Here is a 23,651-nt window from a genome sequence, read left to right on the forward strand (position 1 = left end):
GACCTCACACCCATGATCAGCTCATTCTACTGTTAGAACCTGGTGTCATGATCTGAGCAGTTGTTTCTATCTCTCCTGTCATACACTTAATGAAGGCACAAGCCTTGATCACCCCAGTGTAGGGTGACTGCTCATACTTGCTAAGGTAATGGGGTATACAGCCAACAATTCCCTTCTACAGGGTTTATAGTTTTCTAATTATTTTTATCATGTCCTAAAAATAAGATCACATAGTTAGAGACCAAAATTGCCTTCTTATTAATGAGGAAACTAATCTTAGCCAGGTCTAGAAATTGAAACTCTGTTCACCACAGCACTGTCCATGCTGAACAGTAACTAAATGTACTGTCACAACCTTTGAGGAATCATTAGAATTTTCAAACCTGGTTTTTCAAACTGCACATTGACTTCCAGAACTTTTGATACTTCATCCTCACTTACCTAGCACATCCTAATATTCCTAGCATTTCCTTCTCTGGGAAACTAGTTTGCCTAATGCTGAATATCACTGATGGGACTGATCTGTGCCAGTAAATGGCATGGAGAAAGTCAAAGGCTTGAGAACCAGGCCTTTGAGAATTAGATGAAGCTTTCGAAAGAAAAATGCCCATACACAATTTTTTGCAGATTATTTCCTAGTGCTTAGGAATCACTTAAAACTCACTGTTTAGTGCATACCTTGTCAGCATTGGTGAAGATGCATGTCTGTACGTGTGTACGTATGAGTGTAGGCATATATGTACATAAACATATAATAAAAGGGCTCCAACAATTCATAATATAATGTAAACTACTTTTTTAAGTGGTCAGTAGTTTGTGAGCACCTTCACTATATCATGAAAATATCCAATGACCTCATAATTTTAATAGCTGCATAACATTATACTGTATGGATGTATCAAAATGTATGATCAATTCCTTATTACTGAATAGTAAGGTTTTTATATTTTCCCACTATTAATAGTGATCTGTAAAGTTAAATCTTTAAATACATGTATGATTATTCTCTCTGTATAAATTCCTAAAAATTAATTTTAAGACTTTTGATAAGAAATGCCAAATCAATGGAAATTCATCTTGTATATTCTAACTGCAAGTTATCATAGTATTCTCTCTTAGTGATAGAATTTTTACATTGGAATAGACACAATTATGTAGGAATATTCACAGCTCTCAAGATCTCTGATGTTAAGTCTGTATGAAATATGAAGTAGCAAATCCCAATTTTTTTCTGAATTTACTGAGAATCTGTGGTTGCGTAAGTAGCAGTAGACTCTCATTCTCCTCTGAGATAGATCAAGCAAGTAGTTGGCTCTTATTATCAGTTGAAATATGTCATGTGGCTGTGTCCTCTCCTGAGTAGACTGAGGGTGACAGTTAGCTGGCTTCCTGGGATGGCTGAAGTATCCATTGACTCACACTTAATTTGAGGCCTTGGGATTTTCTTCTACTTTACTAGACCAGGTTGCCTCATCTGTCTTCCTTAACTATACCAGACATCTATCTGGACTGCAGAGCTCTTCTCTAAGCTGTTCGTGTATTTTTACATTGATATTCTTTTATTAATGATATTTTAATCTAATTTGTTTACTTTTTTAATTAATAAAAGAAAATTTCTTGTAACCATGGCATGCAAATTAAAAATACATTTAGCTAGTAAAGACAGAAACATGAAAGTTAAACATATTTACCTACAATCTTATGAACATTTAAATGATATATTAATAAGATTTGAAACCGGATAAATAGTTATTACCACATTTCCAATATTATTTAGTTGAAGCTTTTAAAGTTCAAATACATTGTTTTCTATCTATTTTTAAAAATTTGGCATGGGAGATGAGGAATAAGACATCTCAATCATCAAACTAAATTCTTTTCTTTTTTTCAAGATTATGTTAATACTCTGCTAAGGAATGTAGAAGTTGGTTATAATACTAGGATTTAGCTTAGTTTTTCATTTTTAATTTTCATGGGCACATACTAATAGTAGGTGTATACATTTATAGGGCACATGAGATGTCTCAGTACAGGCATACAATGCATAATAATAGCATCACGTAAAATGGGGTATCCATCTCCTCAAAGGATTTAGCTTATTTTGAAGTTGCAATAAAATCAGTGGTTTCCAGTCATTCAATAAATATGACTGAGCTTCAACTATATGCAAAGCACTTTTCTAGGGCCTTGAACACATCAATAAAAAAAGAGATCAAGACACTTGCCCTCCAGTATCTTAACCTTCTAGTGACGAGAGATAGACAAGGTTAATGAAATATTATATTATGTTTGTATATTTTATATATATATATACACACACAATGTTTGAATATAATATATATTCTGTATATGTAAAATATACAGAATATCATATAGTGTGTTAGAAAGTGATATGGAATAAAATAAAACTGGAACTAAGTAAGTGGAATCTGAGGTACAGAGTAGAGGGGCAGAGTGACTGGACACATTAGGCTTTACTAAGAGAGGAAAAGAATTGAAAGAAATTGAGCAGGTAGCCAAGGAGTCATCTGGAGAAATAGTGCTCTAGGAAAAAGGAAGAATTAAAGCAATGGCTGTCAGGCAGGAGCAAGCCTCCTTCTTCACCGCACAGCAATGAGGCCATAGACAGCTAGAAATGGTGATTAAGGAGAGTGCTGTAGGTGATAAAGCCAGTGGACCTAGTTATATGGTTCTTTTGGCTAATGAAAGACTAATTATTACTCTGATTAAAAGGGAGAACCATTGGAGGGTTTTGAGAAGAGGATGACATGATCTGACTTAGATATTTAAAAGGATCTACCTGGCAACTGTGTTAAAAGTTGGCTGTAAAAGAGAAAAAATGTAAGAGATCTTTTCAGGAGGCTTGGACCAGAGTGAGAGAGTAGAGGAGAAGGAAATGGTTTGATTCTGAATATATTTTGAAGGTAGATCCAACAGGATTTGCTGATAGCTTGTGAGATGCTAGAAAAGGGTGGAAAATTATAAGTTTACTTGAGAACATAATAAGTTTAAAATATCCATTGTACACTCAGGTGGAGATATCAAGGAAGTAGTTGTCCTGGGACATGCAGTTTAGGAGAATAGTCTGGAGAGAATATATAAGCTTGAGAGTCATCGTCATGAAAATGATGTCTAAAACCACAAGAGACTGTAAGATCACAAAAAAGGTAAATGTAAATAGAGAAAGGAACCAAGAATTGAGACTTAACCCTCTACAATTTAACGAAAAGTTTAGGAAGAAAAGGAGAACCAGCAAAAGAGAAAGAGAAGGACCAATCAGTGAAGTAGGAGGAAACCCAAAAGAATGGGTGGTATGGGCCACAAATAAAGAGTGTGCATCAATGAGAATAAAGCTACTGGTTGTGTCAAGTGTTTCTGATGGGTAATAAAAGGGGAACTGAGAATTGACCATTGCATTCAACACCATGGAGACCACTGGTGGTGTTGACAAGCATAGTTTCAGTGAGCTGGTGGTAGTAAAGGCTAATCTATATGGTTTTATGAGAGAATGGGTGGAGAAGATTTAGAGTGTGTATAAACAATTAATGCCAGGAGTTTTGCTGCAAAGGAGAGCAAAGAAAAGGGGCAGTCACTACAGGAGACATGGTGTGAGAAGGTTGTTAATATTATAAGTGGGAAAAATAACAGCATGCCTAGGTTGAGAATAATCCAGTAGAGAGTGAAAAATTAATGATGCAGGAAAATAAAAGAATTGCTGGCCCAGTGTCCCTGAGCAGGCAAGTTAGGATTGGATTTGGCACAGAGGGGCAAGGAGCATATTAAATAAATTTGTAATATACATTGACCTTGACAGGGTCATTATGAACAGTTCAAAAAGCCCAAAATTCTGGTGGAGATGGAAAATATGTAGAGAGGTATCTGGGTTATTGTCACTTATTTCAAGGTTATGAATTCTTAACAGGGGCCCTGGGGATGTGGGCCATATCTGTCTTATTTACTCTGTGTACCTGGTGCCTAGGATGAGTTCTGGCCCATTAAATAGATATTTAATAAATCTTTGCTAACCGATTTGGTGATGGGAATATTTTATTTTCTTCCCTTTTATTTGTGTTTCTTAAATTTAGAAAAATGAATATGTATTACTTTTTAAATTAAATAATAAACATTGCTGATCTTAAAGAGAGAAATAGATCCAGGAAAATACAATTAGTCATTTCAAGTGAAATGTAATATTTGAATGATAATTTACCTCAGGTAATTTGCTAAACACTCTATAATGCAGAACCAAAATAAAAAATTGATAATAGATTGCCTATTATTTGTTATTATTTGTCTGCAGTACATAAAGTTAATTATGTGTTATTAGCCCCACTTTATAGATGAGGAAACCAAGGCTCATAAATGTTAAGTACCTTGCCTGAAATCATAACATGAAGTAGACTGCAGCTAGGTCTGTCTAACTCCATGCTCAATACCCTTCTTCACAAATATCTGTCTTCTGTTTGTTTGCTTTTGATTTTTTGTTTTGTTTTATTTTGTTTGAGACAGAGTCTCACTCTGTCGCCCAGGCTGGAGTGCAGTGGCACAGTCTCGGCTCACTGCAACCTCTGTTCAATCAGGTTCAAGCGATTCTCCTGCCTTAGCCTCCCGAGTAGCTAGGATTACAGGCGCCCGCCACCAGGCCCGGCTAACTTTTGTATTTTTAGTATAGATGGGGTTTCACCATGTTGGCCAGGCTGGTCTTGAATTCCTGACCTTGTGATCCACCCGCCTAGGCCTCCCAAAGTGCTGGGATTACAGGCATGAGCCACCAAGCCCAGCCTCTCTGTCTTCTGTAACGCTGGTACTCTGTATACAAATGCTACCTAAAAGCTCAATGCTGTATTTTCTTCGAGTCAGATTCATTCTAAACAATTTCTTCACCACATAAATTCAGAACTATTTTCTGAGGGTTTTATTTTGACTTAAAGAGTGTTTTTAATTAGTAGTCTTCTAAGAAATGTAGAGCACGTTTGAATGAGTTCAGAGAATTTTCCTCAAATGATGTAATATATAACCAGGTTTTCAAAATAATAGATACATATCTCTATTACCTAGAAGAAAGGAGGGATTTAAACTATGAAAACCTATCTATAATTTTGGATCCTGGAAAATATTACACATCAGAAAGTGAATTACTTATACTTTTTTCTAAAGATGGATTTACAACTGACTTAGAGAGAAGTACAGAGTTTAAATCAATTTCAGCTATGTTCTGATTTTCTTTAATTGAAGTACATTAGTAAGCATTGTAAAAATATTTTCAAATTGTATTACATATATTAAGCAAAAAGTGAGTTTCCTTCATATCCTTCTCCAATTTACTCCCTTCTTAATTGATAACCACTGTCAATGTATTTTGTGCCTGTCTTTAAGTCTTTTTCTGTGGACAGTAAAAACTGCTCTCTTGGTATTCTTTCTGCTTTGAAACATATTGATGAACCTCATTCATTTTTACATCTGTAGACCATCCCTTATTATGATGTCACTACTCATTTAACTATTTCCATAAGGAAGGACACTTGAAATTATTTTCAAATTTTCAATATCACAAAGAATGCTACAATAAGCACCTGTGTAATTCTGGAGAATGTGTTTCTGGACATGGAATTATCAGTCAAAAGGTTTGTGCTTTGAAAAACTTTCACAGATAATGCCAAATTACTGAACAAAAATACTGTATCACCAATGATGTAGACAAGAGCCTGCTTCCCAGTCCCTTGCCAATACTGAATATTGTCAATGTTAATATCTGCCAGTCTGGAGTGTGTTTGTTTAATTGGTATCTCTGGGTTTCAATTCACGTTTCCTTGATTATTAGAGAGATTGAGCATCTTTTCATACGTATATTGGCCGTTTGAATTTCTTTTTTTTTTTTATTAAGTACCTGCACAGAATGCAAAATGTGCCCAATTTCTCAATGATTTCTTCTTTTAGATTTTACTGAAATATTTCAGAGGGTACTCTAATTCCACTAAGGAAAAAAGAGTATATTTGTAGTTATTTTCAAACTGGAAATAATTTCTTTTTGCAGGATATTTTTTCTTGACTACAAAATTAACCATACTAATGGTAAGAAAAAGGATTCAGATTTGCAGATAATTATAAATAAAAAAGTATTAAGAACACAATTGAGAAAATTCTGAAAACCACTTGCAATAATGACCTCAAGTTACCCACTGTTAAGGTTTTGGTACTTATACATCTATGCTTTACATGGGTTTTTAGTACATCATTTTACAAAGGTGACAGAGATTATATGTGTTGTTTTCAAACCTAATTTATTTTGCTTTTATTGTGAAAATAATGCAAGCTTCTAGTAAAGCATTGCAAATACTAAAAAAGTGTGATGTGAAATGCAAAAGTCTCTGCTCCACCCTTCCACTGTGAAAACTAATTTGTGGTTTGCTAAATTCCTTCTTCAAAAACTGTGTGCCCTTTTGGCATTCAGAACCATTTAGAAGGACTACTTAAGAAATAGTGAGGTGGAAATTCTCTCAAAATATTTGCTGGAAATAATCAGAATTTTGCACCTCCTAAAATATCATGGGATTGGGGGTCTTAACATGATTGGATTCCCATTTCTGCCACTTAACGAATAGTAGGATCTTAACTATTATTTCATCTCTCCTCAGTCTCCTCAATTGTAAAATAAGATTAGTAACATATACCTCTCCAAGATACTCTGAGGATTAAATGGCAATACTACTATCTGACACATGGGAAAGTATCCAGTAAATACGATTTGAATTTGAATTGTCCAAACTACTCTATAGAACTATATTTATCTTACAGCTAGGTTTATACAGGAAATATTATATTGACCTTATTTATTTATATCCAATAGTCTGTGTCTTCTCACAAAGATGGCAAACAAGATTTCTTTTTAAGTGTTGTATATAACATAAATACTTCACTAGGTCATAACATTTTCTTTTCAAACAAAAGGAGTCTAAATTGTATGGAAATCATTATGTCCTAAAAATCAAAAGAAACATAACCCTAAAGAGCAAGTACCTAAAATCTACCAGGAACCAGTCTGTTCTTTTTAAGTGACTTATTTAATTCTGGGTATCTCACTGTTTCTATGATGAATCTGTTGTGGACTCGATAGTCTTTAAATAGCAGATTTAGCCAGAATTGTGTCAAAAATTAATATGATCCATATTCATGGCATTTTCAGAACTACTCCTTTAGGAATTTCTATTCTAGTCTGGATAAAAAGAATTAACAATTAAAAATATCTTCCCACTGCTTACCTTCCTTTTAACTTCTTTTTTTTTTAATTGTTTTTCTGAGGTAATATCTTTTTTTTTAAGTAGTAAAGGTTATTATAGCTTATTTGAGGCAATCTGCTTTTGAATTCTTGAATGCTTTAAACCTGGCTACCTAATCTACTCTTAGCTATATTGAGATTACCCTGAAAAGCTGTAAAGGAATAATTTTGAGCTGGTGATTCATATTGTGAAGATGATTTTATTTATAATCTGTGATAATAGAGACGACCATGTTAGGGAATCTATACCTCAGAACCCTGTGAAATATGGTAAGGGCCAGAAATAGTTGTCATGTTTTCTAGTATGAAAATATAAATGCTTTTCCAAGATTCACAACTGAAATCTAGACAGTTTGTTGGGAGAGTTGAAAGTCAGGGTAGTCTGATTTGAAAGTTTATACCTCTAGTCAGTTAATACAAGTTAATCGCAACTGGTTACTAAATTAGGCAGATATAGAACTTGGTTTCTCCAGCATAGAAAACACAGGGGTCCAGTTTTTTACTCTTTTATACCTCTAAGTAACTTACCCAACCCTATTTAAGCCTAACTGTGGTAGCTCTCAATTATATATAACATTATTTTTCTCGATGAACTGTTTCATTTTTATCTATGTCATTTAAATCTTCACAAAATCACTGAAAGACACGTCTCTTCACTAACACTCAAATTGGGAAGAATTGAAGGGGTGGAAAATATGATACAATGTAGCATGGCAAGGAGATAAAGACCATATTTTTTCTACCCATTAAAACCTGCGACAAGGCCACAGAGGCCCTGGAGTAAAATGAAGATTCATTGTATGGCAGCCTACAGGAGCTTTCAGTCTTGTAGTCCATATGGTGCAGGCAATGTGTCCTTTCACATTTGTATTGATGTCTAGAGATAATCATCAAAATGACCTTGAGAATGTGGAGATGAAAAACAGATATCATTTCAGTCCTTGGTTTTTCTGTAGTCTGTCGCACCTCGCTGAGGAATTATAACATTTTAGAGTGGGAAGCATTTTTTAAATCTTTAGCAATTAAATTGCCATTATACATGTAGGACCTTGAATATTCTAAGGTCTGGCTAAATATCCCTAGCCTTAGCAAGGAATTTCAGATGTAGTGAAATGTTAAACATTCCTCTCAGAACCATGCTGATCACTGTCAATGATTTGAGGACAAAAACAAGGACATTAATAAAAAATCCATCACATTTTTAAATGACAATGGCAATGCATGAACAGAAAGATTTTAAAAAGTACAGAGAAAGATATGGGTGCCAAATGAAAAGAGGCAAAATGTTACTTTGATATTGTAGAATATTATTATAAATAAGACTCTATTTTAGAGAGCATTTCAATGTATCAGTGAGCCTGTGGATAAATTATAATGTGGTCCTGTGGGAGAAAGAAAAATCAAGGGGAACAGAGTGGACAATTTGTTTTGAATAGAGTGGGAATGGTATTAACAGCTCAATTAAGTGCCAACAGTTTAGAATTAGCTAAGAGTCATTGTCTTCCTGGGACAAATAAATTCTAGCTGTTCTAATTTGCTTTATGTTTCACATAAATGTGAACTAAAATATGCTTACGTTGTTCCTGTTGACAACAGAGCAAACCAAAAAAAGGCTTCATTTGCTGAGTAGAAATAAAGATTCATTCATCCTTGTTTTCCAGAACACCATCAAGGCACACTATTCTTCAGTTTCTATATTTAGAGCAATGTAGGTATATTTTCACCGGATAAATGTGGCACAATCCATCCTGAATCTTGCCCATTCCTTGCTGTCCTACTTTCTCCCTCTGTCACTTGCACATGCTCACTGGCTAGTCCTTGGGAGGCTACCATCCCTCCTTGGGCAAGGAATGCTTTCAGAGTCGATTGTTCTGTGCAAGAACAGCCATTTGGGAACATGATGGATATAAGCTTTTTCTCAAACATGGTTTCCTTGCAATTTTAGCTTTACCACATAACCTGCCCTTCTCCACCTCCCCTTCCAAAGAAGACTTACTTTTTTTTTTCAATTCTGAAATCAACTTCTTAGATCTACTTTTCCTTACCTTTTTCTATCATCTGCCTCCAGAACTGGACAGCTTTTATGCCCCCTTCTTACGCTATCATTCTTTGATTCCAAATATTCCCGAGCTTTAGATGTAATTCCAAGGTTGTTCCCACATGGAGTGTTGAAATTCCTGTTTCACCCCTGCTAACTCAAACTAATACCCCCAGTCATTTCATCTCAATTCAGAGCCCTAGGCTGACATACTGTTACGTGTTCTCCCAACCCCAATATGAGCTCTATAAAACAATGTTGAAACAGACACTGGAAAAGTTCCCACCAGGAGAAAATGAAGTTTCCTTCGCACCTTATTTCCGTGATGTCTTATTTATTTTTCACAAAATCTTTTAGTCTCCCTCTATACCCAAGTGAATAGTGGGAACTCCTGCTGCCCTCTGTCTGCCACTGATCTTTCTTTCTCTGTTGTCCCTTGGTGCTAAATCACAAGTGGAGATGGAGAAATTTTAAGATAAAAACTCTCACATGTGTCTTATGTGTATCCAGTAACAGCAGCAGTCAGTTTCAAAAGCCCCTGCAGATCTTGCTAATAGCTATTCCTGTCTAATTCTAGCTGTTCGCTGCTAAAATAGAAAGCTGGGAGAACAAAGTTGTATTCCCAGAGGAATTTAAAACTGTGGCACTTCATAACAAGTAAAAATAAAGTATGTTTAATAAAGTGCTGATTTCCAAACTGTATGGCTATACCGTGAAACCTTGGATTACCACTCTGCTTCTTGTAGCAAAAAAGAATATACGAATTATTTAAAAAAAAAAAAAATCTCAGAACTCCAAACACATTTAGGCTGTGATGTCAACCTGTTTTCAGGTGAGCCAGATACATAGAAGGAGAGCTTCAGAAAGCATTTTTAGAGTTGCAAAACAAATACATAAATTCAATAAATATGAAAAGTGTGAAAAAACATTCATATTTATTTTCATTGGGGAATCTAACCTATTAATTATTATGGCACAATGATAAATCATCAAGACAGCTATATTCCTTGCTTAAGAAAACTTTATGAGAAGCTTTATCATAACAACATGGGGAACCCAGGCTGCTGAGCAGGCCAGTGTTCTGACACAGAATCTTGGATTACATTTCTCTCTCCACATCTTTCATTTATCAGCATGTTGGTCAGTGTGGCTCAAGTGGAAATTTAATTGAAAGAGAAGAAAGCTGTTAGTTTTTCTGCAAACATCTGAATAAAGATCTTATGGAATTCTCAATTAATGTAAATGTGTTATATAGTAAAATAGTCTCAAGACAGGATTCCACTTCCTGGTGCTCTTAAGCCACCCACTTGAGACCCTGCAGCTATCTCAGTAATCTGAACAGAAAACCAACCATGCTTTCCAGCACAAAGCTCATCCTCAGGCAATCAGTATAGGGTGAGATATACTTTGGTTTTTGAAAAAGAAGTTAGGCGATTGTCAACTGTGGATGCAATAGGATAATAAAAGTTAAAATTTATTGAGTTCACCATGAACCAGGTATCTGATCATCACTTTGTAGTTACATCTCCTTTAATCCTCACCAACCTAAAAGGGGCAAATTATCATTATCTTCTTAAACAGTCATCCTGAGACCCTCTATCACCTTCTCCTTCCCTGAAAATGTTAGCTCTTGTCTCACTGTTTTTCTCTCTCTAATACCATACCTTCATAATTTATTTATTTTTATTTTTTTATTTTTTATTTTTGAGATGGAGTCTCACTCTGTCATCCAGGCTGGAGTGTGCAATCTTGGCTCACTGCAACCTTCGCATCCTGGGTTCTAGCGATCCTTCTGCCTCGGCCTCCCAAGTAGCTGGGACTATAGGTGTGTGCCACCATGCCCGGCTAATTTTTGTATTTTAGTAGAGACAGGGTTTCACCATGTTTGCAAGGCTGGTCTTGAATGCCTGACCTCAGATGATCTACCTACCTCGGCCTCCCACAGTGCTGGGATTACAGGTGTGAGCCAATGTGCCTGGCCATACCTTCGTAATTATTTGTAATATCAATGTTCATGTAGATGATTCTTCCAGTGGTAGTTTTGTGATTATGTTCTCCAACCCTGTTACATTTCATTTTTTTCCTATGTATGTACCATAGACATTTTTATGACCAGTAACTGTAGTCTTTTCATTATCTCAATCTCAAGCAGTCATTGTCTAGCCTCTACCTCCTATCTTTCTAGCTCTCTTCTTCCAGCGATCAGAATCCTATAGCTCTTCGACCTCACTGGGACCTACCCTGCATTGATCCCACCACCTTTCCAAGTCCATCCTTCTTTACTAAAATAACCTAAATTTCATGCTCTATCATTGTAATCACTTCCTTAAGTTTACTTTCAATTCCCTTTGCCCATCTCTCTTGCTTTATAGTATATGCCTGGTATGACCCCATATTCTATACCTATTTTCATACAGCCAAACGTGGCTGGAGAAAGTGCACAACTGTGCTAAGGTATTTCCATTTAAATTCATAACCACTAATTTCAGCTGAATATAGGTGGTAGCCACCAATTCTTATTTCTCAGATCCACTCATTTCCTCCCTATCCAGAAGATTTCTTTCTTTTCTTACTGCAAAACTTCAGTTTCTCTCCGCCCTCATCTTCATGATCTTGTTTCCCATTTCACTGATAAAATAAAAGCAGAATAGAACTTCCATAGGCTTTCCCACAAAATTTCTACCTTCCATTTGTCATTATGGATGTTTATGTTTCTATCCAAAGCCAGCTATTCAACTGGTGCAGTAGGTCCCATTTCTTGGTGGCTACCCAAAGACACTGCTCCCAGCAGATGCCTCACTGTCCTACATCATCATCTCCTTCTACTATATCATTTCTATCAGCATATAAATATACTGGCTTTTAAAAAAATTTACAAATGAAAAGTTTCCTTTCCCCCATGTCACCTTCCATCTACTGCCCCATTTCTTCCCCATCTGCTTAGCAAAACTCCTTCAAAGAGCTATTTATCCTCTGATCAGGCATTGTCTTTACAACTTCATCAAAACTGCTTGTGAAGATCACAGTGCCTTTCGCGTTTCTAAGTCTAATTGTAAATTTTCAGTCATCCATTTACTTGACCCATCAGTAGTTGTAGAGAGTTGATCACTCCCTCATGCATGCTACACAATCCCCCCTACTCCTCATTTTTTTAAGATGCTCTTTGCTGCCAGGAAACCACACTCCTGTTTTTTCTCCTATCACATTTTCTGCCTCTTATATTCCTGTGCTGGTTCTTCCTCATTTCCTCAATCACTAAACATTGGAGTACACAGGACTTAGTCCTTAGACTGCCTCTTTTTCCTACCTAGGCTTTAAATATTATCTGTTCACTGGAAAATTTTTATCTTTAGCTTGAAATCCTTCCATGAACTTCAACTTTTGTATAGAGAGATAGATAGAACTACCTATTTGACATCTCCACTTGAGTAATAGACATCTCAAAGTTAATTTGAACTAACCTGAACTCTTGTTCTTACCCATCATTCTGAAAATCTTTGCAGTCTTTCCCAGAACAAACTGCTAACATCATTATTGTAATTGGACAGGTGAGGATCCTTGGACTCAAGATTGTGTCCTCTCTTTTTCCTCACCCAAACATTTAGCAAATTTTTCTGGCTTTACTCCAACAAATATTCAGAATAAATCATTTTTTTTACTACCGTGTGATCCAAGCCACCATCATCTATTATCTGGAAGTTTGGAATAGCCTCCTAATGAGGCCCCTGATTCCACCTTGCTCTCCTTTCAAACAGCCAGAGTCATCTTAAACTTCATGCAGATCATTTATTCCTCTGCTCAGGACTCTCCACTGACTCTATTTCACTCAGAGTAAAAGTCAAAATTCTTACAATTCCCTGCAAATTATAACACTGTCTGCTGATTTTCTCACTTCCCTGATCACATCACCCACATCTGACTTCATCTCCTCACTCCCTCACTTGCTCCTCGTCTCCAACACTCTGGCATCCTTGTTAGTCGTTGAACATCTCAGATCCTTTGCATTTGCTATTTCTTCTTTCTGGAATTCTCTCTACCCCAGATATTCTCTTGGCTTACCTCCTCACCTCCTTCAGGTCTTTGTTCAAATATTGCTTCTCAATGCACCCTTCCCTAATCAGAAAAAAATTGCTTACCACCCCCTGCAACACAAGACTCTACTTCCTTCTCCAATCACTTACCACTATCTGATATACTGTATACTTTAGTTTCTTTTTGCCTACTTATTTGCTTTGTCCCCTTTTTCTCCCACTTCCACCAGAATGAAAGCTCCTTGAGGGTAAGACTTTTTGTGTGCCTAGAATAATACCTGTAATATAGATAGCATGTGTTCAATAGATACTTTTTCATGAATGAATTGAGCTTTCATTTTACAAATGAGGAAACTGGATTCAAAAGTACAAAGCCCAAAACCATAGAGCAAGTAAGCTGTGCCACTAAGAATGGAATGCGAGCAATATGACTCTTGTGGCATATTTTCTGACCCTTTTCTCCTAGAGGCCTCTAAATGGCTTGCCAAGTCATTCAGCCTCTTCTTTTGGGCCTGTTTGCCAGATACTGGACTAGGAGCTGGGTAGTCAATGACTAACCTGCCATACTTTGCCTACTCATTGATGGTGAAGCTGGGATGGTTACATAGGTGAGAAGGACCACTTTCAATACAATTGGGCAAATAAAATGGAAACAATGACAAAAGGCTCTTATCCCAGTTTTGTGAATTCAGAGGCTGAATCGTAATATGTGAGTAGGCATTAGTCAGATGAAGAAAAGAGGAGCTATTTCAGATAATAGGAAGAGCATGTGCAATTTCATGAAGGCATGAGGTTGCATTTTATATTCAGCTTCTATTATTGGGGAATAAAAAAGAATATAGAATATGATCAAAGGTAAGACTTAGACAGGAAGTGGAGTCCAGATGGTGGAGGGACTTGGTGCCATGCCTAGTATCTTCACAGTGTGTCCCTCAGGAGTTTAGCAGGGGAGTTCCTTGGTTTAGATTTGTGTTTTAGATTGCCTACCTGGTAACACTGTGAAAAGGGGCACCAATGACTAGACCGGTGCCGTGGTCTCTTAAGGGGAAGACAGCAGTAGCAGGGATGCTGCTGAAGGTGCGGAACTGAGAAACATTTGGAGGAAAAGTCAGTGATTATTAGTAACTAAATAAGTCAAATTAGGGGTAGGGAAGGAAAACATTGAGGGTAATTCCAGGTTTCTTGGATTCAGCAACTGGGATAGTGTTATTGGACTAAGATAGGAGATGCAAGAGGAGAGGGATGTATGATGGCAATGACTATAGGTTCACTGTTTGACACACTGACTTTGCAATTTCTGAGGCAAATCCAAGTGGTGAAACAAGTTTGAAGGTCTAAAGAGATGTCAAGTTTAGAGACGTAGATATGGAGGTCATCTACAAAAAAATAAAAGTCAAACTCTGAGAATGGATTAGATTGCCAAGGCAAACAGAAGGGGAGCAGGAAGTAGTGGGTCAAGAACTTTGGGGACGTCCAAGTGGGAATGGTTGCAGGAGAGAAGGTTGGATGAAGAGGGACCTGCATGGCAACCAAGAATCAAAAGTCAGAGAGGTGGAAGAAAACTAGGAGAATGTAATGTGAGTGACAAAAATAGAACATTTCCAAAGGTCTGAGAAAAATAAGAAAAAGAAAATCTGTACTGAAAAGGTCAGTTTTAAAAGATCGGTGGGAGAAGATTTATTGAATCTGAGTGAGAGATGAGAAAGTAGAATAATTCTCAAAAATATTGGACATAAAATGAGGGTGGAACAATATCAATATAGCAATGCAAGAAGAGCTTCTCTTGTTTTGGCTTTTGAATAAAATGAGAGGGTGTGATCTGAACTAATAGTTAGCCTGAACACACTGAAATTACCCAATAGTTGTTTACAGCTGGTACCAGCTCTAATTGACGAACTTATCTATTTGGATTGGTTAGAAACCAGAGTCATTGCTAAATATCTTTAATATTCTCCTCAGTGTGATTATAGGCTGAGCGGAAGTCGAAAAGGAAGGGTGGCAAAAGTGGCAATCTTGTATAGCAAGGGTCAGCAAACTATGGCCTGTTGTACAAATCTGCCTCACTACCCATTTGTATATGGCCTTTAAATAGTGGTTTAAATTTTTAAGTGATTGAAAAAAAGAAAGAAAAGAACACTTCATGACACATTAAAATTTTATTAAATTCAAATTTTAATGTCTACATATAAAGTTTTATTGGAACACAGACACATTCATTTGTTTACATACATTTATATATTTGTTTATCTACAGCTGCCTTCGCATTAAAACAACGGAGTTGAGTACTTGTGACGGCAACCATATGTTTTGCAAAAGCCTAAAATATTTACTGTGTGGCTTATTACAGAAAGAACTTGTTGACTCCTGGTTTATAGTATCATATCTGTGAAGAAAGAGGGAGAGGAAGTTAGAGAGAGGGAGAAAATGGGATCGAGGGCATTTAAGGAAAGATTGGCCTTGAAAAGAATAAAAGCATGCTTCATCTTGTAAAACTGGGGGAAAGGATGATAGGACTGTGCAAATATAGACCAGTTGGTTGGTGCTGGAGCAGAAAGAGGAGGGAGCTCCCCCCACAACCATATATACCCCACACTCTTAAGTTAAATGTTTTGGCTGCCATTGATCATGACATTTTAGAGGACAAAAACTGTGTCGTATTCATCTCTGCCTCCCCCACAGCTTTCAGCACAGTGCCTTCCTTTCAGCCATTCTCACTAAATATTTAATTGAATCCCAGGTGAAACTCTATTATAAGCACATTCCTAGAAACCTCTGCCCTTAGGGGCTTGCATTTAATTCTCTTACTATGTAGCCTGCATTTATTAAAGTTTGATGTTATGTTTAGAGGTGTGAAGAAAATGGAATCTGGTTTCTTATTTAATTTTCACTTTGCTAAATGGAGTCAATATTGTTAGAGAGAGTTAATATTCTTATTAATGTTGGCCATTTTTCCCTTTTTTCAACCTGAATAGTTCCATAAGTTACTAAGGGAATTTTGAGAATAAACACTATACAAAGAGAAGGTATTCATGCCGATTTTTTAAAAGCCACTAACAATGTAAAAAGAAAATCAGGACCACAGGGAGAGTTGAAAAATTAAGGGGGGGGAAAAAAAACTATTGTAGAGTAGAGAATATGGCAACACTTGGTTATTTTATTTGGCCAGCATGGTGGAGTTTAACAGTCTGAATATCAATGTCCTTGGGTATACTCTACTCATTCACTGCCATTGTCACAGTTGCTGGTGTCTTATACCTGCTCATACAAATATACTGCCAGCCTGGATCTTAAAAGAATTTAAATGTATAATTGCTGATGAAGGGTTATCTGAAAGCACAAGAGCAGTCCACATGACCAGCTTGAGGTTTACCTTTTATCGTGGCATGTATATTTTCAAAGGTTTTACATAAGTTAGTGAGCAATTTTCTCTGCCTTTTGGGAGGACCATATCTGTATCATTTAAATTGCTGTTTCCATTTAAAAACCATTTGTAGAAAAGAAATCCATCATTCCACTGTTAAACAAGGGTAAAATGTTCAGGTAAGATAATAAAAGAGTTTGTAAGACACACACACACATTTACATGAATATACACATATTTACTCTGATTAGCCAAATCACCAGATTCCTCTTGTTTATTATGTAGCCACAATAATTACAAATTAAAAAAATTAAAGTAAACAGCATGCATGTGAAAGTGTCAATGATTTTACGTATTACTCAATTTATAGTGAATGGGAAAATTAATTTTGCCAGCACTCAGTTATCTAATGTTCTTTAGTTCCCACAATCAATCTTTGCATCTCCAAAGGGAGCTGTACACGTGATGACCTATAATGACATTCATCTTGCCATGATTATTCTCATTATTAATCTTCTGATAGGCATAGATTGCTGAAAGGGATACTCTAATGTGACTGATGACAGTGGTATAGTTCCCAACTAACCAAATCTACGAACTCATCTAAATCATCTATGGTACAGCATAGACTAGAGGGCAGCATAGGCTTCAGTAAGGTGATGTGTCAGAGACTACTGAGAGAGGGAGAGAGAGAGAGAGAGAGAGAGAGACAGAAATATGCAAAGAAGAAAAAAGCAAATTAGTTTGCCTGTTAATCATATAGAAATTGGAATATAGGAGTTTTTATTTCTTCTGACTATTTTCATTATATTCAAAATTTTGGTTCATTGGTACTTTGCCACTTTTGTTAATAAATCTCTCTGGTACTAGAAAAAGAGCTTGGTCTGTGAAGGTGAGAAATACAAATAATACAGTCTCTCAACTGTTGATCTCTACTGCTGAAAGTGTCCCCTTTAAGATCACTTGTTCTACATGGTGTAATACTCCTCATAGATAAAGGCTAAGTGAAATAGGATATGGTCTTCAGTTGAACAAGCTTTTTACTATCTTAATTTTTAGCTTTCTAACTGATAAAACTTTAAATACACTAGACCAAGATAAATGCTGGGAAACTGATATTTTTTAAAAAATGAACAAAAAATAATTTATTAATAGACTTTATAGAAGGAGTCCCAGAGTCATTCACAAGTAAAAGAAAAGGGATGTGTAATGAAACTAATAGTGGTGCTAGAGGAAAATCAGGCTCTATTTGTCACCATTTAGCTTTGACACATTAGAATGTAAAATAATACAATTAAAACAGATCTATAAAAACAAATATTAAATGTATTGTGCACTTTAAGTATCTTCCTATTCTATTTGTCCCATATTATGAAATTACTCTGAATGTAATATTTTTCTTTCTTTCTTTTTTTTTTTTTTTGAGATGGAGTCTCACTCTGTCGCCCAGGCTGGAGTGCAGTGGCACGATCTCGGCTCACTGCAAGCTCTGCCTCCTGGGTTCATGCCATTCTCCTGTCTCAGTCTCCTGAGTAGCTGGGACTACAGGCACCCGCCACCAAGCCCGACTAATTTTTTGCATTTTTAGTAGAGACGGGGTTTCACCAAGTTAGCCAGGATGGTCTCGATCTCCTGACCTTGTGATCCACCCACCTTGGCCTCCCAAAGTGCTGGGATTACAGACGTGAGCCAATATTTTTCTTAAACTGACAGATCATTTTGTACTCCTTATCCAAAGACAAAGATTACAATTAGGTTCTATTGCTTTCCTTAGGGAGCTCACAATGTTCTATTATTTTACCTGGAAATTTTCCCCTTGTTATATGGTGGAATGATGGACTTCTTTCCTAAAAATGTTTATTGAATAGGAATATCAATGTAAATAGTATAGATATAGCCATCCCTAGAAGCAGAAGAAATTACTCAGTGACTTTTGTAAAGCCGTTTTGAAAATTACCCATGTCACTAGCCTGTGTAGGAAGAGAATTGAGTAGTTACTACCTTTTGCTAGCAATCACCTCAACCACAACTTTTATAACTATCATGAACAATCCTTATTCATCTTTCTCTTTTCCTGCATCCTCTTCTGTCGTGATACTCTGTAGCTAACCCAAGCTTTACACTATCTTTTCTCTCTGCCCTTAAGCCATCTGGTTCCCACTGAGTGAGTCTCTCTATTCCCTACAGCCAACTTATCTACTCTGATAGAGTCCACCTAAACCACAGGAAGCATAACTGCAGTTTTGTAGCATTTGCTACCAAATGGAGTTTGAGTTATTCAAATCATTCTGTTTTAGGTAGGAAGCAAAGCAATTCAGTAATCAGGTGTACTCTCTAAAAGCAAAGCTCAAAATATCTATGTATAATTTTGTTAACTGCTCGATCAGATGTGAAATGCAGATCCTTATGGTAAACCAGACTTTTTCCATTTATGTACTTGGCTTGCAGATCTAATCTTTTAGTGGTATGTCTTTAATCGCTTTAAACTGTTTGTTTCACTAGTGTTCATGATGTGATTTGGCTCAGTGGAGCTTACATTTGAGAAGCAAAAAAATGCTATTACTTTTATATTTAGTGATAGCTGTCCACTTTTGCATAGTGGATTTAGGGCCAGAAAACATGCCTTTAAATACTATCTGTCTTACATACGAAAGGAAGTACTTTAATTCCTTATATTAGTTAGTAAGGACTACTACTTGTCAAATTCTGCCTTTGAATAAAATTTAAATTTTTCTGCAGTTAAATAATAAAAAGTCAGAATACTTGAGTTGAAAAGAGCATTAGTTTAAACTAGGAAAGTGGCCACTTGAAATCTTTATGCCTTACATTTGCCGTCAGTAAAACTGGATAAAGTTACAAGTAAGTGGTCCTTCTACCTTTCATGTCTACCTAAAGATGAAAGCAAATGTTTAAAACTTCTCAGGAGAAAATTCGAGTCCATCAAAGGTTGAATCTATTCAAGTTAGGACACACGAACCCCCTAAAAGACCATATGAAATTGAGCTCAAAAAATGAGAATGGTTGATTTTTTTTTATCTTCTTCAAGAGTAATTTCTTACTTTTTCAATTCAGTAATGATTCTTCTGTTTGTTCTGGTTTCTTGATATTCTACAAAAAGTCATTTTAACATTGGTAATTTATTCACTGAATCCAAAATGGACTGCTCATTTGGATTGTATTCTCTCTGCAAATATTACATTTACTCCCTCTTCAGTGAATTTAATGCCAGTGTTTACAAAATTGCTGCAATACAGTCCACATTGTAATTTCCTTTGTCTTAGGAAATTCTCCACAACAAGCTGAAATTTTAGTATTTGCTACCCCACAGTATGTTCTTTATCTTAAATGGAAAGAATAGACAGTTGTGATAGGCAAAAAGCCAGTAAGGAATTTCTATTTTGTAAGCCCTTTTTCTTTCTGGTCTGTTTGTTGTAGGTTTAACTGGGATGGGCAGGGGATTCTCATTATTAATCAATGTCTCAATAAGTATTTCTTATGTTAAATACTAATAAAGTCCAGTGAAATTAATTCTGAATGAATATACGTGAAAATTCCTTTTATATGTAATATTAATTAACACATGAACATTTTATTCTAACTTCGATTTTTATTTAACACATGCCCAGGAGTTGACAGAAAGCTTTTGTTGACAGAAGTAGTATTATGTATTTGCTGATGTGTTGATCCAAAATGTAAAAATGTTTACAAAGGGCCATTAGAAAAGCCCGAACACCCCCTGATGTACAAGTGTCCCTATTTTAAAAGAAATCTACCTGTGACTCCAAAGAGACTATGTTAGATAACTGTGTGCAAAATCACAGAACTGGTCTTGGACAGACATGGAGAAAGGTTGAAGCACATCTCTTCTGCATTTGAAAGAAAAAGAGGGAAAGGAGAAAAGTCATTGACAATGGGGATGATAATGATGATTGGTGCTTGAGAGAAGGGCCCAAGAAGTTTTATCAGTAGGAGAAATTTTTAACAAGGCTGAAAATGTGTTACCAGCTGTGGAACAGCTGCAACTGGGAAAAAATTGCAAAACATTTTGTCTGATCCAATTCTCATAACCCTGTTGTTGGGGGAGAAAAAGTGTATGCAGTATCTCCAGCTTTTCATCTGGTTCATTTAGACAAGCTTGAAAAACACAAACTGGAAGTAAGTGTTAAACAATAATTCTGTCCTCTGAGCAATTTGAATCTTACCAGCACATTCTAAAGATAGCTGTCTCAAAGCTTGTGTCCACTTTATGTCTATATTCTAAAAGCACTTTCACAAAATCTTTTTCAATAGTGTTGAGCATTTCTCATGGTAAAGGTTTGTGGTGGACTCTAAAGATATAAATATGAATAAGACAAGGCCTTTGTTCTTGAGATTGTAGTTTATTAATATCTTTCTAGAAATACAAACACAGTAATAAGGCATAGTGTCATAAAATTTATAGTAGAGTAATAAAGAGACATGAAAGAGAGTGAAAGGGACAAGTTTTTTCACTCCATGTAAAAGGATATGGGAAGAGGCTCTAAAGAGGGGGCCCTTTAGAGCTGAGCCTTCAAGAGGGTGGGAGAGTTAACCTGATGAAGGAGAGAAGACAGTGTGAGAAGTCAGAGGATGATATGAACATTACTGCTGTGCTATAGACTGAAAATGTGCTTCTATACCAGACTCTCCTATTTGTAGCCAAAGATTTATTGGGCAATAAAAATTAAAACTACCTCTCAAATTGTTGCCTGGGAAACACTATGTAATGACTGGTTCTCTTTTAGTACACAATTGTTAAAACAAACTAAATATGGCTGAGAAGGACCCCATACTTCTATATGTGAATCCTGGTGGAGGAGTGGATGGACTGTAACCTAGCTTAATAGTCAGACAAAATTGAAAACCTAACTTAGGAGTATGCACCTGTAACGATAACTGAGTCTTGGGCAACCCAGTGGCCATACTTCAATCACTAATAGACTGCTAAGTGTTCAAACTGTGTTCAAATAAGGTAGACACCAACCTGTAACCAACCCAGCTGTTTCTGTACCTCATTTCCCTTTTTTTGTCTATAAATCTTATCCCACCATGTGGCTGCACTGGAGTCTCTGTGAATTTGCTGTGATTCTGGGGGCTGCCCAATTCGCGAATCATTCATTGCTCAATTAAACTCCTTTAAATTTAATTTGGCTGAAGTTTTTCTTTTATCACAATTAATAACCATAACAAAATTCAGTGACTATATGCTTAGGTTCAGAAAACTTCAGTACCAGGTCTCTCTGGGATAGCAAGAAAGCACGAGTTCAGCTGCTAGACTTTTGTCTTCCAGGCACTCTCTGAGCATAACAGAGACATAGTATTAAGACACTAATATTTTTCCAATTAGACACATGTGCCACAGGCCTTCTCTGATGTTTCTGCTGTTAAATTTCATGTGAAACTACATAATGCCCAGCTACAAATTTTTGTAGCTTCTGAAGATCTTCCTCCAGCTTAAACAAGTACCACATCCCTGTAGTGCCCTTGTAATTTTTCATGAAAATAAAATCTCCCCCGCTCCCCCCAGACAAGTAAACTAATTTATCATCATGCAGGGTTTGGCAGCTGGCTCTGTTGTGTCACTCCCTGACACCTAAATGTGCCACCTGTAATCACCCCTTTTGGTCTATCGCCACTTAGGGAAAGAATGGAAATAGTTACATGAACCCCCTTGCGGTACCTGGGAAGCAAATTTAGAAAAGCAGCATAGTGTGTGATTTCTTACAGAAAATTTTCAAAGAAATCTGTTCATCAATCAAAGCAATCAAGTCTTTAGGGATCCTAGTATGGTATCAAGTTTCAAATTCAGCCTATGGGTGGAGAGTGGTAGCAAAGATCAATTTCCTTGATATCTGAAAGCTTAAACATAACAGCAGTTGCAATTATTTAAACAATATTCCATTAAAAAAATGCTTTTCTTCTTATTAAAATAACTTTAATACAACTAATTCCATCACAACAATAATTCTAATATTAAATTTGTCATTGTATTAATAACAGATAGATGGAAAATATAGAAAAAGCCAAAGTAGAAAATTAGAATGACCTATTTTGTAATTCTAAGAGATTTTATAATTTTGATTGTATTTTTCCTATTATTTTATGTTCATGTATATTTAAAACACTGAGATCACAGTGTGCATATTGTTTTATACTAGCACACAATCCCTTAAATTTTTTATATTTCTCCCTAGTCTTTTTCTATACCTATTAGGTGTCATCGTATTTGTTTGTATTTCTGGCCAATTTTTTCACTAATTATTATTTTGTAAACATTCTTATTGTTTTTACAAAATCATGATGACTGATTTTAATCGCTATCTGATATCCTACTATATATAGGAAATATGTATATATCCTACTATATATAAATATCTGTTAAATGTATTTGGGTGATTTAAAGCTTTAATTATTATAAATGTGGTTTCTTAAAATTTTTTTGTATTTAAAACTGCATTCTTCTTGTTGCTACCTGGTTCCACAGTGGCCATAGAATATAGTAAATTGGAGTGATGTAGCCATAGGCTTCCTAGGGCAAATAAATATTGTGTAAATATGATGCAATGAATATATAGAGACAACTTTAAAGCACCTCACTGTGAGTGACTGGGAAACAGTAGCAGTATAACGCCCAATTTTGTCTCAGCTATCATAATTGCATGTTCCATAGATAATCATCAATAATTAAAGAGGCAAAGATCCAAATCATGCTATGGCCTACAAAGAGTAGCGGTTGCTGTAGTATCCACGGTTGTCAGCCAAAGTTATCAGAGGCCATAATATTCCAATAAAATGTGTTTATACTTCTCTCTGTTCTTAATACCACATACTTGGCTATTCACATAAGAAAGTCTTAGAATATCTAAGTAGAGTTTATTGAGACTGTTATCAAAATAACTTGTTTTTACTAGTTTGTTTACAAGGCTA

The 23,651-nt window shown here is 36.0% G+C and overlaps 1 protein-coding gene across 2 annotated transcripts in view; it reads left to right on the top strand.

Annotated features, from left to right (window-relative positions):
- The window catches only part of CSRNP3 (cysteine and serine rich nuclear protein 3), a 217,999-nt gene that overhangs the window by 71,111 nt on the left and 123,237 nt on the right, over positions 1-23,651 (top strand). The gene's annotated exons all lie outside the window — the stretch shown is intronic.

This window comes from Pan paniscus, chromosome 13, assembly GCF_029289425.2.
Source record: "Pan paniscus chromosome 13, NHGRI_mPanPan1-v2.0_pri, whole genome shotgun sequence".
Taxonomy (NCBI): Eukaryota; Metazoa; Chordata; class Mammalia; order Primates; family Hominidae; genus Pan; species Pan paniscus.